General features: G+C 42.9%; 1 long non-coding RNA gene and 1 other non-coding gene across 2 annotated transcripts in view; both read right to left on the reverse strand.

Moving 5' to 3' along the window:
- The window catches only part of LOC132434947 (uncharacterized), a 160,824-nt gene extending 146,576 nt beyond the window's left edge, over positions 1-14,248 (reverse strand). The window contains exons 1-2 of the long non-coding RNA XR_009521458.1: positions 13,099-14,248; positions 10,703-10,764 (exon numbers count right to left, since the gene is read on the reverse strand). This is a non-coding gene — a long non-coding RNA (uncharacterized lncRNA). The remainder of the gene's footprint in view (positions 1-10,702; positions 10,765-13,098) is intronic.
- TRNAI-UAU (transfer RNA isoleucine (anticodon UAU)) lies at positions 12,997-13,089 on the reverse strand. Its single transcript is given in 2 exon segments — positions 12,997-13,032; positions 13,052-13,089. It is a non-coding gene; the product is annotated as a tRNA-Ile (tRNA).
- Positions 14,249-17,121: the final 2,873 nt, after the last annotated feature.

The following is a 17,121-nucleotide window of genomic DNA, read 5'->3' on the forward strand; positions in this document are numbered from 1 at the left end:
TAAATGAGAGTGTTTCCTTAATTTCTCTTTCAGATTTTTCATCATTAGTGTATAGGAATGCAAGAGATTTCTGTGCATTAATTTTGTATCCTGCAACTTTACCAAACTCATTGATTAGCTCTAGTAGTTTTCTGGTGGCATCTTTAGGATTCTCTATGTATAGTGTCATGTCATCTGCAAACAGTGACAGTTTTACTTCTTCTTTTCCAACTTGTATTCCTTTTATTTCTTTTTCTTCTCTGATTGCCGTGGCTAGGACTCCCAAAACTATGTTGAATGATAGTGGTGAGAGTGGACATCCTTGTCTTGTTCCTGACCTTAGAGGAAATGGTTTCAGTTTTTCACCATTGAGAATGATGCTTGCTGTGGGCTTGTCGTATATGGCCTTTATTATTTTGAGGTGGGTTCTCTCTATGCCCACCTTCTGGAGAGTTTTTATCATAAATGGGTGTTAAATTTTGTCATAAGCTTTTTCTGCATCTATTGAGATGATCATATGGTTTTTATTCTTCAATTTGTTAATATGGTTTATCACATTGATTGATTTACATATATTGAAGAATTCTTGCATCCCTGCAATAAATCCCACTTGATCATGGTGTATGATCCTTTTAATGTGCTGTTGGATTCTGTTTGCTAGTATTTTGTTGAGGATTTTTGCATCTATATTCATCAGTGATATTGGTCTGTAATTTTCTTTTTTTGTAGTATCTTTGTGTGGTTTTGGTATCAGGGTGATGGTGGCCTCATAGAATGAGTTTGGGAGTGTTCTTTCCTCCACAATTTTTTGGAAGAGTTTGAGAAGGATGAGTGTTATCTCTTCTCTAAATCTTTGATAGAATTCACCTGTGAAGCCATCTGGTCCTGGACTTTTGTTTGTTGGAAGATTTTTAATCACAATTTCAATTTCATTACTTGTGATTGGTCTGTTCATATTTTCTATTTCTTCCTGGTTCAGTCTTAGAAGGTTATACCTTTCTAGGAATTAGTCCATTTCTTCCAGGTTGTCCATTTTATTGGCATAGAGTTGCTTGCAGTAGTCTCTTAGGATGCTTTGTATTTCTGCGGTGTCTGTTGTAACTTCTCCTTTTTCATTTCTAATTTTATTGATTTGAGTCCTCTCCCTCTTTTGCTTGATGAGTCTGGCTAATGGTTTATCAATTTTGTTTATCTTCTCAAAGAACCAGCTTTTAGTTTTATTGATCTTTGCTATTGTGTTCTTTGTTTCTATTTCATTTATTTCTGCTCTGATCTTTATGATTTCTTTCCTTCTGCGAACTTCGGGTTTTGTTTTTCCTTCTTTCTTTAGTCCCTTAGGTGTAAGGTTAGATTGTTTATTTGAGATTTTCCTTGTTTCTTGAGGTAGGCTTGTATAGCTATAAACTTCCCTCTTAGAACTGCTTTTGCTGTATCCCATAGGTTTTGGATCGTTGTGTTTTCACTGTCATTTTTCTCTAGGTATTTTTTGATTTCCTCTTTGATTTCTTCAGTGATCTCTGGTTATTTAGTAACGTATTGTTTAGCCTCCATGTGTTTGTGTTTTTTACGTTTTTTTCCCTGTAATTGATTTCTAATCTCACAGTGTTGTGGTCAGAAAAGATGTTTGATATGATTTCAATTTTCTTAAATTTACTGTGGCTTGATTTGTGACCCAAGATGTGATCTATCCTGGAGGATGTTCCGTGTGCACTTGAGAAGAAAGTGTAATCTGCTGTTTTTGGATGGAATGTCCTATAAATATCAATTAAATCTATCTGGTCTATTGTGTCATTTAAAGCTTCTGTTTCCTTATTTATTTTCATTTTGGATTATCTGTCCATTGGTGTAAGTGAGGTGTTAAAGTCCCCCAGCATTATTGTGTTACTGTCAATTTCCTCTTTTATAGCTGTTAGCAGTTGCCTTATGTATTGAGGTGCTCCTATGTTGGGTGCATATATATTTATAATTGTTGTATATTCTTCTTGGATTGATCCCTTGATCATTATGTAGTGTCCTTCCTTGTCTCTTGTAACATTCTTTATTTTTATTTTTTTTTTGCAGTACGTGGGCCTCTCACTGTTGTGGCCTCTCCCATTGCGGAGCACAGGCTCTGGATGCGCAGGCTCAGCGGCCATGGCTCACGAGCCCAGCCACTCCGCGGCATGTGGGATCTTCCCAGACCGGGGCACGAACCCATGTCCCCTGCATCGGCAGGTGGACTCTCAACCCCTGCACCACCAGGGAAGCCCTAACATTCTTTATTTTAAAGTCTATTTTAACTGATATGAGTATTGCTACTCCCACTTTCTTTTGATTTCCATTTGCATGAATATCTTTTTCCATCCCCTCACTTTCAATCTGTATGTGTCCCTAGGTCTGAAGTGGGTCTCTTGTAGACAGCACATAGACGGGTCTTGTTTTTGTATCCATTCAGCAAGCCTGTGTCTTTTGGTTGGAGCATTTAATCCATTCACCTTTAAGGTAATTATCAATATGTATATTCCTATGACCATTTTTTAATTGTTTTGGGTTTGTTTTTGTTAGTCCTTTTTTTCTCTTGTGTTTCCCACTTAGAGAAGTTCCTTTTGCATTTGTTATAGAGCCGGTTTGGTGGTGCTGAATTCTCTTAGCTTTTGCTTGTCTGTAAAGCTTTTGATTTCTCCACCGAACCTAAACGAGATCCTTGCCGGGTAGAGTAAACCTTGGTTGTAGGTTCTTCCCTTTCATCACTTTAAGTATATCATGCCACTCCCTTCTGGCTTGTAGAGTTTCTGCTGAGAAATCAGCTGTTAACCTTATGGGAGTTCCCTTGTATGTTCTTTGTCATTTTTCTCTTGCTGCTTTCAATAATTTTTCTTGTCTTTATTTTTGCAAGTTTGATTACTATGTGTCTCGTCACGTTTCTCCTTGGGTTTATCCTGTATGGGACTCTCTGTGCTTCCTGGACTTGAGTGGCTATTTTCTTTCCCATGTTAGGGAAGTTTTCGACTATAATCTCTTGAAATATTTTCTCGGGTCCTTTCTCTCTCTGTTCTCCTTCTGGGACCCCTATAATGCGAATGTTGTTGCGTTTAATGTTGTCCCAGAGGTCTCTTAGGCTGTCTTCATTTCTTTTCATATTTTCTTCTTTATTCTGCTCTGCAGCAGTGAATTCTACCATTCTGTCTTCCAGGTCACTTATCCGTTCTTCTGCCTCAGTTATTGTGCTATTGATTCCTTCTAGTGTAGTTTTCATTTCAGTTATTATATTGTTCATCTCTGTTTGTTTGTTCTTTAATTCTTCTAGGTCTTTGTTAAACATTTCTTGCATCTTCTCAATCTTTGCCTCCATTCTTTTTCCGAGGTCCTGGATCATCTTGACTATCATTATTCTGAATTCTTTTTCTGGAAGGTTGCCTATCTCCACTTCATTTAGTTGTTCTTCTGGGGTTTTATCTTTTTCCTTCATCTGGAACATAGCCTTCCGCCTTTTCATCTTGTCTATCTTTCTGTGAATGTGGTTTTTGTTCCACAGGCTGCAGGATTGTAGTTCTTCTTGCTTCTGCTGTCTGCCCTCTGGTGGATGAGGCTATCTAACCAGTAATTTTTGATAGTACTAAATACTACTATAGTATATCCAAAGGCACCCCTGAGGAGGTGATATCGGACTGAGCCCTGAAAATTAAGGAGCCAGCCCCCTAAGATTTGGGCAAAGATGTTCCAGGAGAAGGAATGGCTGTTACAAAGGGCCTGAGGCAGAAACAAGGAATAGAAAGACTAGGGTGGCTGGAGCATAGTAAGCAGGGGTAGAGTGACAGGAGCTGAGGTTGGAGAGGCGGGCAGGGGCTGGTGCAGACACCACTGCAGGCCTGTGCATTTTATTCTGTATGCAATGGAAAGCTGTCAGTGGTTTTAAGCAAGGAAATGACAGGATCTGATTTGTGTTATTAAAGGCCCATTTGGGCTTCTGTGTGAAGAAGAGACAAGAGAGCGATGAGAAGTGGAGACAGGGAGTCAGTTCAGAGGCTCCTGCAGAGTCCAAGCAGGAGATGACAGAAACTGTGGATGGAGAGAAGGGCAGGGTCCAGGATACATACTGGAGGGAGACTCGGGACTTGATGGATTAGATCTAGGGGGGAGCAAAAGGGGACCATAAAAGCTGCCACCTAAGCTTTTCACTTAGAATCCAGGTGAATGGACGAAAGGACCATTTGTGGGATGGGAAAGACGAGGGGAGAAGCAGGTTTGGGAGGGGGAAAAAAATCAAGTGTTGTGCTTTGGATGAGTCACTCAAGTGGAGATGGCAAGTGTGCTGATGGGGAGGGCTGGGCTTTGTACAAAGGCATGGAGAAGTATCTATTAACTTTATCCCCGGGCCTGTTTAAGTGATTGGATACTGCCTTTTCCTTCTTAAAGGAATACTCATTAAGAAATTTGAAAAATCAGTCATCGATGTAAAATGATATTTTGTACAATAACAGTTGCACAAGTCGAGACCCCTTTTGGTTACAAGTGAGAAACCCTTAACTGGCCAAATGCAAAGGGGCACTTTTTTTAATATATAAATTTATTTATTTTATTTATTTATTTTTGGCTGCATTGGGTCTTCGTTGTTGTGCGCGGGAGTTGCAGCAAGCAGGGGCTACTCTTTGTTGCAGTGCACCTGCAACTTCTCATTGCGGTGGTTTCTCTTGTTGCAGAGCACAGTCTCTAGGCGCACGGGCTTCAGTAGTTGTGGCTTGCGGGCTCAGTAGTTGTGGCTCATGGGCTCAGTAGTTGTGGCTCGTGGGCTCTAGAGCGCAGGCTCAGTAGTTGTGGCGAACGAGCTTAGTTGCTGCACAGTGTGTGGGATCTTCCTGTACCAGGGCTTGAACCCGGCTTGAACCCGTGTCCCCTGCATTGGCAGGCGGATTTTTAACCACTGCGCCACCAGGGAAGCCCCAAAGGGGCATTTTTTTAGCTTGAACATTCAAACCACAGAAAGAGAACTGATGAAGCTAGTCGTTTAGAATCAGAGACTCAAACACTTGCCGATCTCTTTATCTCCCTGCTTCGCATTAAATGTAGCCTTTGTTCTCCCAGGCCAAATAGCTCAACTAGAAAGATATCTGGAAGCTGCAGGAAGCTCTGGATTTATATTCTTTATGTTTCTAAACAGAAAGAAAAAAAGTCTCCTCCCAGATAGCTCAAGATAGAAACATCCCATGGAAGGACTCTGGTAGGTTTTGAGTCACATGCCCGTCTCTGAAAGGGGAAATAGGAGCTGGGAAGATAATAACAAAATCTAAGGTACAATGTCTCTTTTCTGAAAACAGAACTAAGAATCGTAGCATTAAAAGAGATCTAAGAAGCCTCACCAACCCCTCAACCAATGCAAGATTCTCTTCTACTACATTACAGCTTCAGTTTAATCACTTTTAAAGTTGGGAAACACGCCCCTTCACCAGTCAACCCATCCCATTTCTCAACACTGCTAATCATTTTAAAAGTAAATTTGCTTCCTTGTCATCATCGCCCATGGGCTATAGTTTTTTTGGGGGTTTTTTGGTTTGTTTTTTAATATTTACTTATTTATTAATTTGGCTGCCCCAGGTCTTCGTTGCGGCATGCAGGATCTAGTTCCCTGACCAGGAATGGAACCCAGGCCCCCTGCATAGGGAGCATGGAGTCTTAACCACTGGACCACCAGGGAAGTCGCCGTGGGCTGTAGTTCTAAGTTCATGTTCTTCCCTCTAGGTCAAGACTGAATATATCTACTCCTTTCATGAATATCTGAAAGCAAGTCATATAACCGTCTTCAGCCCGCTCTTCTCTGGGATCCATATTCCTTGGAGTTTCAACTGTAGTCATCATGGATGGCTTAGTGTTATGGGAAGTAAGAGGGGCATCTGGATCATTAAGGTCAGGGGTTGTCAAGGACTCTGTGGGGAAAGGCAGGAAACCAACAGAAGAGGGGAACGATCCTCACCCCACCAGGCTCGCCCCCAGCATGAACTCCACCCCAGCTGCCTGCCTCTGCTCCCAAGGGGCCCACCAGACAGCAAGGAGCATAGAAACACTTAAAGAGAATTCAGTTTTACAGTTTATGTTAAAAAGAAGAAAAAAATAGACAGGAGAAGATAAAAATAAATTTAGAAGAAAAAAGGGAAAGAAGGCTAAGAGCAAATGAATGAAAAGACTAGGTATGGAGGGAAGGGTGCAATGAAAGTTTTAAATAGAAGGAATCAACTCATTAACCAGAGTATTTAAAGGAATGTAACAGTTAAGGGGCTTCCCTGGCGGCGCAGTGGTTAAGAATCTGCCTGCCAATGCAGGGGACACGGGTTCAAGCCCTGGTCTGGGAAGATCCCACATGCCGTGGAGCAACTAAGCCCATGTGCCACAACTACTGAGTCTGCTCTCTAGAAGCCACCAGCCACAACTAATGAGCCCACGTGCCACAACTACTGAAGCCCGCATGCCTAGAGCCCGTGCTCTGCAACAAGAGAAGCTACTGCAGTGAGAAGGCCATGTACCGCGACAAAGAGTGGCCCCTGCTCGCTGCAACTAGAGAAAGCCCACCCGCAGCAACGAAGACCCAACACAGCCAAAAATAAATAAATAAAAATTTTATTTTTTCAGTATGCGGGCCTCTCACTGTTGTGGCCTCTCCCGTTGTGGAGCACAGGCTACGGACGCGCAGGTTCAGTGGCCATGGCTCACAGGCCCAGCCGCTCTGTGGCATGTGGGATCTTCCCGGACCGGGGCACGAACCTGTGCCCCCTGCATCGGCAGGCGGACTCTCAACCACTTCGCCACCAGGGAAGCCCAATAAAAATAATTTTTTTAAAAAAAAGAGAACATAACAGTCCTAAACATGTATACAGCCAATAACAGAGCTTCCAGCAACATGAGGGAGGAAAAGATAGAACTAAAAGATAGAAAAACCTGTCATTGCAGTCGGTTATTTTCATGCCCTTCTCTTAGTGACAGACAGAACAAGCAGGCAGAAAAATCAACGGTATAGAAGGCTTGAAGAGCCCTATAAACCAACTTGATATAATTGACATTGACAGAGCACACTGTCCAGCAGCAGCACAGTATACATTCTCCAGTGCATCAGAATCAGATGAAAAGCAGGAAGACAATAGAGAAAAACCAATGAAACCCAAAACTAGATATTTGAAAAGATAAATAAAAGTGGAAAACATCTTCTGAGACTGATCGGGGTGGGGAGGGAACCATAAATTACCAATATCAGAAATTAGAGGGGAAAGCACTACAGATCCTACAGACAAGAAGGGAATATTATGAATAACTTTATGCTAATAAATTCAATAACTTTAACGAAATACACAAATTTCTTGAAAGACACAAAGTACCAAAGCTCACTCAAGAATAAATAGGTAACTTGCATAGCCCCCAAATCTATTAAAGAAATTCAGTTTGGAGGGTTTTAAAGAGAAAACTTCCTACAAAGAAAACTGCAGGCCCACAGTGCTTCACCAGTGAATCCTGCCAAATATTTAAGGAAGAAATAATACAACATTTCAATACTGAAAACAACAAAACATTGCTTAAAGAAATTAAAGCCCTAAATAAGTGGAGACATGTATAACTTGCTTATAGCATCAGAAGAGTCAATATTGTTAAAGAGGCAATTCTCCTCAAGTGGATCAATACCTTCAACAGAATTCTTGTAAAAATCCCAGGATATTTTCATAGAAATTGGCAAACTGACCCTAAAGTTTATTTATATATATATACATATATATATAGCATTATGTGTGGATTACTATAATCATATAATTGAATCATGATTCATACAAATTATATGATTATAGTAATCCACACATAACACCACACTGACATATAGCTCAACAGAATAGAATGAGAGTCCAACAAAAGACCAACACAGCTAAGGTCAATTCATTTTTGACAATGTGTCAAGGCAATTCAATCAGGAAAGGATAGGCTTTTCAACAAATGGTGCCAGAATTGGATATCCACATACAAAAAAAGAAAAATTTAGACCTCTAACTCACATCATATACAAAAGTTAACTCCTAAATGTAAGAGCTAAAACATAGAATAAAATCTTGGTGACATTGGGTTAGGCAAAAATTTCTTAGATATAACACCAAAAGTATCATCCATAATGGAAAAAAATTGTATAAATTGAACTTTATCAAAATTTAAAAGTTTGCTTTTCAACAGACACCGTTAAGAAAATGAAAATTCAAACCACAAACCGGGAGAAATTATTTACAAAACATATCTCCAACATAGGAATTATATCTAGAATAGACAAAAACTCTTATAACTCAATAATGAAAAGACAAACAACCCAATAAAAGACAGACAAAAGATTTGAATGGACAATTCACCGAAGAAGATATCTGAATATCTAATAAGCACTAGAAAAGCTACTCAGCATCATTCAGGCAGTTCATTGTATGTCAAATACTTTAAAAAAAAAAGCTGTAAAATTTAAAAAAACTAATTGGTCACCTTTGGGAGTTGTTAGAGCATCAATTCATTATTCTAAAGACTAGCAGAAAAAGGAAAAGAGTCCAGGAATATTACCTGGTCTTTTCTATGTGAATTGTGCTTTAGGAAAACCAAAAAGTCGATGGAAAAAGGGGGTTTTTAAGAATGACAGTTATAAATACAGAAGGAATAATTGGATTAGAAAACCCTTGTTGAGTAATCCTTAATACAATAATAAATCTAGACAAGGAGCATCAACAGATGCTAAAACCATTAGGTTAGAGGCTGATGTGGCATTTTGTAATGGATGGACCAGGCTGACCACATCTGAAATCACCAGCAAAATTAACATCAGTAAAAGTGAAACAACCAGACATTATGTACTTTCTCTCTTGTGATACAATAGTATATAGTACCACCTACAATCTATTTTTGCAAAAAGAAAAAATTGCATCTTAATATTACCAAGCTTCTAGATCTAATTGTCAGGGGGGACTGAAGAACTTGTGAAAGGATTCCTTGAGGATGGAATTAGCCAAATCCTGTGGGAGATTCTATAGATCAATAAATATCAAAAAAGGGAGTGGGTAATTGGTAAGAAATTTAAAAGATACATTGATCGAATGTAATGTATGGACCTTGTTTGGATCTCGATTCAAACCAACCAACCATAAAAATATCTTTCAGAGATAAGTGTGGACATTTGAACACAGACGAGGTGTTAGATGATGCAGAGTTTCTATTATTACTCTTGTTAGGTGTACTAATGGTACTATGGTTATGCTCTTTTTAAAAGCGGTTACCTGTTGGGTATACATACTGAGGTATTTACAAGTTAAATTAAACCATAGCTGGGGTTTCCTTTAAAATATTCTGGTGGCAGTGCTAGGGTAGGGGAGAATGTTGTGGGAACGAGATAGATGAAATAACGTTGACAATTCTTGAAAGTAGTGATGGATGGATACAGGGTGGTTAAATATACTATTTTCTCTATTTTGGGTATGTTTGAAATTTTCCATAACAAAGAACTGGAGTTTTGTTTTGTTGAATTTTAAATGGGCTGTGTTCACCCAGATCACAGCCCTCAGGCTGACTTCAACATGAGTATTCCCTACCTTGATCCATACAGTCAACGTAGGTCACAAATGAGAGAAATGAGTCAGGGGTTAAGAAAACAGCAAAGCAAGCAGCTGGTACCCACCTCTGCGAGGATTAATGGAGAGTGGTAGGACCACGGCAAACGAAAGATCACCTGCCCATCCAAAGGGGGCAGCCAATGTTGCCATGTGGGAATAAGGGCCCGAGATGGCCAAGTCTTCTAATTTTTCATTAGAAACTTGAAATCTAGGCATTTCAGTAAAACCTCCCAATATGCAGGCAAACGATTTTTAAAAATTTAAACACTTGCAAGTCAGTGCTAGAAAGCCAAACAAAACCTGTCTGGAGGCTGGATTTGTTCCACAGACTGTTGTTTTGTGATCTCTGACGCCACACCATGTAATGCATTATATAGTAATGCATTAATAATTGGCTGACATTCTTAACAGTTGAATCACACGGCCAGGACAACTGAGGTTGTGCATATCCGAAATGCCCAGATCCTTTATATGCAAACAGCTGTCAAGCCAGGCACGCCCCACACTGAACTCAGAACTGAACACAGGCTTACAGTTATCTCCATCAAATTGCATCTTGTCATTTGTCAGAAATATTTGTCCCTGGATTGGCTCCATTCTTCCTCGAAAGTCTACTGAATTTGCACTCCCTTCCAGCTTTGTATCACACACAGTATTAATAAGCCCATCCAAAGCCATCTACAAAGCTAATGTCAACCTGTGTGCATAGTTCAATAGAGTTCAACGGATTTCAACGGGTAGGTAGGTCAGGCTTGTCTCCAGCTAGACGTCTACAGCTGCTCAGCTATAACTTCAACCTACCTTCTGGGTTCATCCACCTCATATTTACCCGTCTTCCTCCTTAAAGCCACCATACATTGCATATAGGCCTAATCCACTAGTTTTGTGGTGATAGGAATGTCACCTCCTTACACCTGTATATGGAGTACTTTATGGTTTTTATAGCATGTTCCCATAATTTTCTGATTTGATCTTTATCACCCATCACACCCTTTAAAAATCCTATCAACCTCACATTAAGACATTGATCTACAAATCTGCCAGTGGTCTATTTGTTTGTTTATAATCCACTAATAATCTATCTGGTGATTTCCAGATTAAATAGAGCAAGGGCAACTATTGATAATTTAGCTTCTTACCTTCCCACTTGACCGTCTCACCAAAAAAGAGTTCCCCAAACCACCACCATTCCAGCAATAACCTATAGGGACAGAAACAATATTTAAGAGGAAGAATGTTCTAACCATGAGAGTTGACAGAAAGTGGAATGCATCATCTTGTGAAGAAATGACATTTTGATGCTAGAACTTTTCAAATAGGAGCTAGGGTTTTGCAGAAGGGACTCCAACATGGATAGGGAGTTGGGCAGAATGACCTTTCATTCATGCATTTCTATCCACGTGAGGAAACTGCTCCGTGCTCAGCTCTTGGCTGAGCTCTTGGAAATATCTTACCAGTTCTTCCAGTGATAACCTCTTAAGGTTAAAAACATACACTTGGCAAGGGTGACTGTTTTTATGCTTTGTACATTTTAAAATTAATTCCCTTATAAAAAGCAGTTTTCAGCAAATGTGTTTAAAATGCCAACCTTTTCTCCATTGTTCAAAATTGGGAAGAATCCATATAACGGAATATTATTCAGCCGTAAAAAAGAAATGAAGCACCAATACAAGGTAGGATGTGGATGAATCTTGAAAACATTAGGATAACTGAAAGAAGCCAGTCACAAAAGACCGCATATTACATGATTCCATTCATATGAAAGTCCAGAATAGGTAAATGTAGATACAGAAAGTAGATTAGTGGTTATTTAGGGGTAGGGTGAGGTGATAGCTAAAGGATACAGGATTTTCTATTGAGTTGATGAAAATGTTCTAAAATTGACTGTGGTGATGGTTGCACATATCTGTAAATGTACTAAAATTCGTTGAATTGTACATTTTAAATGGGTGAATTGTAGGGTATATAAATTATATCTCGATAAACCTGTTTTTTAAAAAAAATTAAGCAAACTTTTTTTGGTGGGGGTTGGGGATAGATGTTTGCTTCCAGGCTGGCTAGAATTCTAAAGGGGAGCACTCAACCATCTGCTGAGGATGAGCCTGTGAGCGAAAAGATCCGGTTCAGCGAGGAACTGGCAGCCAGGTTGGGTGAGGTGGAAGGATTTTCTCACATTTCAGGAGGCATGGGGCTCCCCTTTCGGAATCTGGGGCTGGGATTAGCAGCCGAGGAGACAGACAAGAGCTCCACCTTCCACCCACTACCTCCGAGCTTTCTAGGTCTTGCTTCTCACCGCTCCTGGTAGTATTTCCATCCCAGGAGTTAACTCCTAGCACGCCCATAAAAACAGCTGAAACCACTCTTTCGGGAGAACACGTCCGGGAGGCCTCTCATCCCAACTAAGCTTGCTCCCTACTTCACCCCACCTCCTGAGGATGTGGGGCATCCGTCCACCCCCTGACAAAGCGGCCCCCCTGCCTCAGAATGTTCGCGTGCTGGAAGATTTCAAAACCCAGCTGGCATATTTCCTGCTCCCCGGGGGTACTTCTGAACCTGGGGTGTGCAGCAGGCCGGAAAGGATATCCCTAGAAAACGTCTGTTCTCCCGTCTGCCAGCGAATTCCACCACTCCTGACTGACACCGGGGAGCAGGGGCACAGATAGGGGGAGGGAAACGCCCAGGCACTTTTCCCAAACTGCAAATCCGCCCAGGGAGGCCTGGAGGCCTGGGTAAGGGAGAGGGGCCCGCGGTCTAGGGGTTCTGCAGATCGGGGGAAGGCGGCAACGACCAGTTATCAGCATTGAGTTGGCCAAAAAGTTCGTTCGGGTTTTCGTTCGCGGTTTTGGTAACGATGTTACGGAAGAACCCGAACGAACTTTTTGGCCAACCCATAGTTAAAAAGGAGGAGAGCGACTGCTTCACTTGAGGCCCTGCGCTGGGCCTCGGGCCCCAGCTCGCGGGAGCGGTCGCCCCGCTCGGGCCCCGACAGCCAGCGCTCACCACGCCGCTCCCGGCCCTGGGTGAGGGGCAGCAGCAGGGAACCGGCGCCGGGAACTCGGGCACGCCCCGTAGAGAGGGCGCCTGGAATTTTCGATGACGAGGCCCAGGTAGGGTCCCATCACCGGTGCAGCGCCCCGGGACTTCCCGTCCTCATCCCCGGTACCGGGACCCGGGACTGCCGTTAAAGGAAATGCCTAGGAAGAGGGAGCAGCAGGTAAACGTACGGGTTCGGGCGGCTGGACGGTGCACTGCGCGGGGGCAACAAGTAGCTTCGAAAGCGAGTGAGGCGCCAAGGAGAGCGGCTTCCTGCCTGCAGCGAAGCAGGACGTGCAAGCAGAGCAGTGAGAGACAGGAACTGAGGAGACTAAAGAGAGACTGACTCGTTCCCTTGAGCAAGGGGGTAAAAGGGGGGTGCGGGTATCCAAAAGGGTCATGCTCCAGGTGAGGCTCGAACTCACAACCTCGGCATTGCTCTGCATGTACTGCTGTATAAGTACCGCGCGCTAACCGATTGCGCCACTGGAGCTCCGCTTACCCCGCCTCGCGATGGCTCTATCAGGGTTCACCCGGGCCCTGTGCGGGCCTTCGCAGAGCATGCGCACCCGCGGCTTGCGGCTAGGCGAGAACGAACCGGGGCCCCGAGACCCCGCAGCTTCCGGTCCGGCGGTCCCCGGCCTAGTGTAGGAGGGAAGGCTGCTAGGTCTCCCTCCGGGAGGGCGGGGCCCTTTGGCGGGACCTTGAAAAGAGCACAGCCCGCCTCCCTGGGTAGCGCGGGAGGAGGAGCCCGGGCGCTGCGGTCTGAAACAACCTCCGCGCCCTCAGTGTGGAGTTTCGCTTCCCAGGAGCAGGCCCCGCGAGAAGCAGGCCTAGTCCGGGAACCGGGCTGCGGCCGGCGGGCGGGCCTTGTTCCGAGGGGTGGGGCCGAGCGGGGAGATGCCCTGGACTGTCGCCTCTGACCCGCGCCCCCGCGTGACCGGTGAGCTGGAGGAGCCCACCCCCCTACCCCCCGCGCCGCCCTGGAAGTCGGCAGGAGCGGGAAAACCCGTGAATGAGCAAAGCCCGCGCCTGCCGGTGGGGCAGCCAGGGAGCGCCTGGGCCGGAGTGGCGACCGAGCTTCCAAGACCGGACCGGGCAGAGATTTAACCGTCAGACCCTTGTCCTGACCCGGAGGCTTTCTCCTGCCCCTTCTTACATCCTGAGCGGGGTGCTCGGATCGTGTCCAACCACGGGCATTCTGGGGACACGGTGATAGCCCAGGCCTTCAAGAGGGTGCAAGCTAAGCTCCACGTGTTTTGTTGGGCCACGACGTGTATGTTTTGTTTAATTTTAAAGCGAGTTCCTAATATTTAAAAACAAGAGGTCCCCTACAAATATCTGGATATCCATTTCTTTTTTTAAAACCAGAAAGTGTAAACCGTACCCAGGGCCGAATTATGACTGTCCTGTGCCTTACACACGTTTGTCTTCGTGGGCCACTTTGTCCATCAAAACAACAAAAATTTTTTAAAATTATATTTTGCTACTACAAACCACAAATATAATCCAGGCTGGATTTATTGTTACATTCATTATTATATTTATGATTTCAAAAAAAAATTAAAATGTAAACATTTGGGGGGCTCTAGGCACTGTGCCTACTGCCCTTGACTGATAACTCTGCTAGGAACCTGCATCCCTCTGGGAGGGTAGCTGTAGCCTCCTCCACAAAATGCCCCCCTCCCCCCTCCCTCTCTTCCTCTGGCGTTGCATCAGTCGATTGTCTCCTGGGCCTCTGTTGGCATGTTGGTCACCCTGTTCCGGTGACCTCTGCTTTCCTGGGAGAGCCAGAAGAGTAAACAACAGAGCACCATGTCAATAGATTTCAGAACCAGTATGAGCAAGTGATGGGGGCAGAATAAAGATCATGCATAATCACCTTGATGGTGACTAACCCACATTAACAGGTTGTGTTCAGGTGATGAGGTCGAGAGTACGATTGTAGAAGAGCCTTGAAATTGGAGCAGAAGAGATTAGAGAGATCAGGCAGATGATGAGACAAGCACAGGTTCTGTTTAAGGCAGAGGCCTCCTGAAGGTGTTTTCAGGAAGTTCATTGCTTTGTACAGACTGGGTTGTGCACCCAGAGAAAGGAGATAGGCGAGCCTCTCCTGGTGGTTTGTAAACTGTGAGAGACACACATCCAGAGCAAGAGCTCAGAAGGGGGATGGTCAACACCCTTGCAAGATCCCATCAGGTACTAGGCAGATGGTGGGATGCAGAGCTGTTTACAACACACCAGGATTAGGGCTCCTTGGAGCGTGCTTTGGCAAGTCCTTGGTAAATCAAGGGCAGCAGAGAGTGAGCCTTTGAAATAAGTCCCTCCCAAAAGATGGAACAAGTTCCAAAAGTAAATGCATGATTTGCCCCCAGGTGGGAATAATTTTTCCCCCTAAATTGAAAGGGGTTAATTTCCTGAAAGACAAGAAAGTAAGTTGTAGACTCATACACAGCGTCTTCTCAAATCCAGTAGCATCTGCCGAGTCTGCTCTTTCTCCCTCCTGAATCCCTCAGGTAGAATCTGCCTGGTGAACTATAAGCAGCAAAAATGGCCCCTGAAAAAAAAAAAAAAAAAATGGCCCCTGGTGGTCCAGCTTCCCTTCCCACTCTCCGCTTTCATGGACTTACTCCTTAACAGTATTGGTTCAGCAGATACTGACTGACCCTGGTTGCATGGGAAGGGAAGGCAGCATCTGATACAGCCTTTGGGAACTAAAATAGCTTAGTCCCCAAGGAAATTGGGGCTCTAAGGGAGGAGTGAGGGCAATGTTGAACCTAGAGGGGGCAGTGTCAGAATCTCTGCCACCAGAGAGATTTTTCAGCAAGAACAAGTATACTGAGAACTTCAAATCACTTAACCTCATACACACTCACCCTGAAGAGCAAAGAACTAAGAGTGAGTCTGAGGCCCTCCCTGGCTCTGTGACCTTAAGTAAATCTCTTACCCTTTCTGGGCCTCAGTTTCCTCATTTATAAACTGAGGGATCTAGACCAGATAAGAGCTTTCTAGCTTAACTGGAGAATGCCTTTTACCATGTATACTCTTGATAACAACTTGCAATTATTTAAGCATTTAATAATTTGTGTGATGTGTAATAAAGAAGTGATTTTTTAAATAAAACCTATTTTAGATATATGTATAATGTTAAAATAATCTTGAGTAATACCCATACTGTAATAAGACTAGTCTCAACCTTCTTCCATTTACCATGTAATGCAAAATGTTTAATTTACTTTAATTATGTAAGGGAAAAGCATGCTTTGTTAACAATAACTTTTAAAAGAACATATATCATATTGGTCTTAGGACAAATGTATATTAAAATGTATGAAATTTAATGACTCATTGTAGCATCAAAAATAGACACAAACTGCTTTCCTAAACGAATGTTTAGAATTTGTGCTTTTTGCACTTTAAAAAACTGGTTTATTTTTATTCCTTTCATGGTTTTGTGTCTAAATGATGAGCTAAAACAGAAGGGTTCTGGCTGCTATATGTAAGCACCATTCTGCAAATAACATGAAGAGGGTATGGTTGGTCTTCATCCCTAATAACGAAAGACCAAATTGGATATAATGATCACTATATTTTCTCTTTTGGGCTTTTGTTTCTGACATACAAGATATTTTGATTAGCAGAATGCAATTTGCACGTTTAGTAAATGAATATCATCTTGAACCAAATTTGTAGAATTTTCAGTATATGGTCTTCTTTTACTTTATTTCAGCAAACTTTTTATGTGTTTAGCCAGCGTTCCATTATGGATGTATATGAAGCAGTATATGACTTTTAAAAGTTGCTGTAGAGGAGTCATAAGTCACCTACGACCCACCTCTTCAGCTGAGTCATACGCACACTTCTTGTATGCAGGGACCACTGCAGGTGCTGGTCAACAGGCACTGAGACGCTCCCCAAGTGATCGCATGTTGATGGGGCAAGAGGTTGTCTGAAGAATTATTTTAATTATTACTTTTCTAAGTAGAAATTGAAAAGATACTCTGCCACCTGTAACAGTGAAGACCGTCTTGAATGTCTTTCAGAACTCCTAGGATTTGGCAGTGTCTAAGATCCCTTCCTATCCTAATAGTCCATGATCCTCACCAGCACCACGTGGAGAAATGACCCTTTATTTTTCCTTAGGAGGAGAAAGATGTGTAGGTCTTAAGGCCCAAACTCTAGGAAAGTATGATGCAGATTTGAACCAATTACACATAGGAGTGGAACATGATGATACTTTGGGAATCACAGATTCCCTTCACTCTGGACTGAAGCTGAAATGAGGACATGGTGAGAGCCTGTCAGAGGAGAAAAGTCTTAAAGATTGGTAACGTTCAGTGTTGAGGAGAGTGTGAGGAAATGGACACTGTTCAGGGTTTTTGTTTGTTTGTTTGTTTTTAAGTCAGTTTAGTAGAATCTATCAAATATATGACCTTTGACCCAGCAGTTCCACTTCTAGGAATCTCTCCTATAGAGACACTGTACGTGGGAACAAGTATACCGTAGGAACAAATAGACTGTATTT

The sequence above is a fragment of the Delphinus delphis genome, chromosome 12 (assembly GCF_949987515.2).
Source record: "Delphinus delphis chromosome 12, mDelDel1.2, whole genome shotgun sequence".
Lineage (NCBI taxonomy): Eukaryota > Metazoa > Chordata > Mammalia > Artiodactyla > Delphinidae > Delphinus > Delphinus delphis.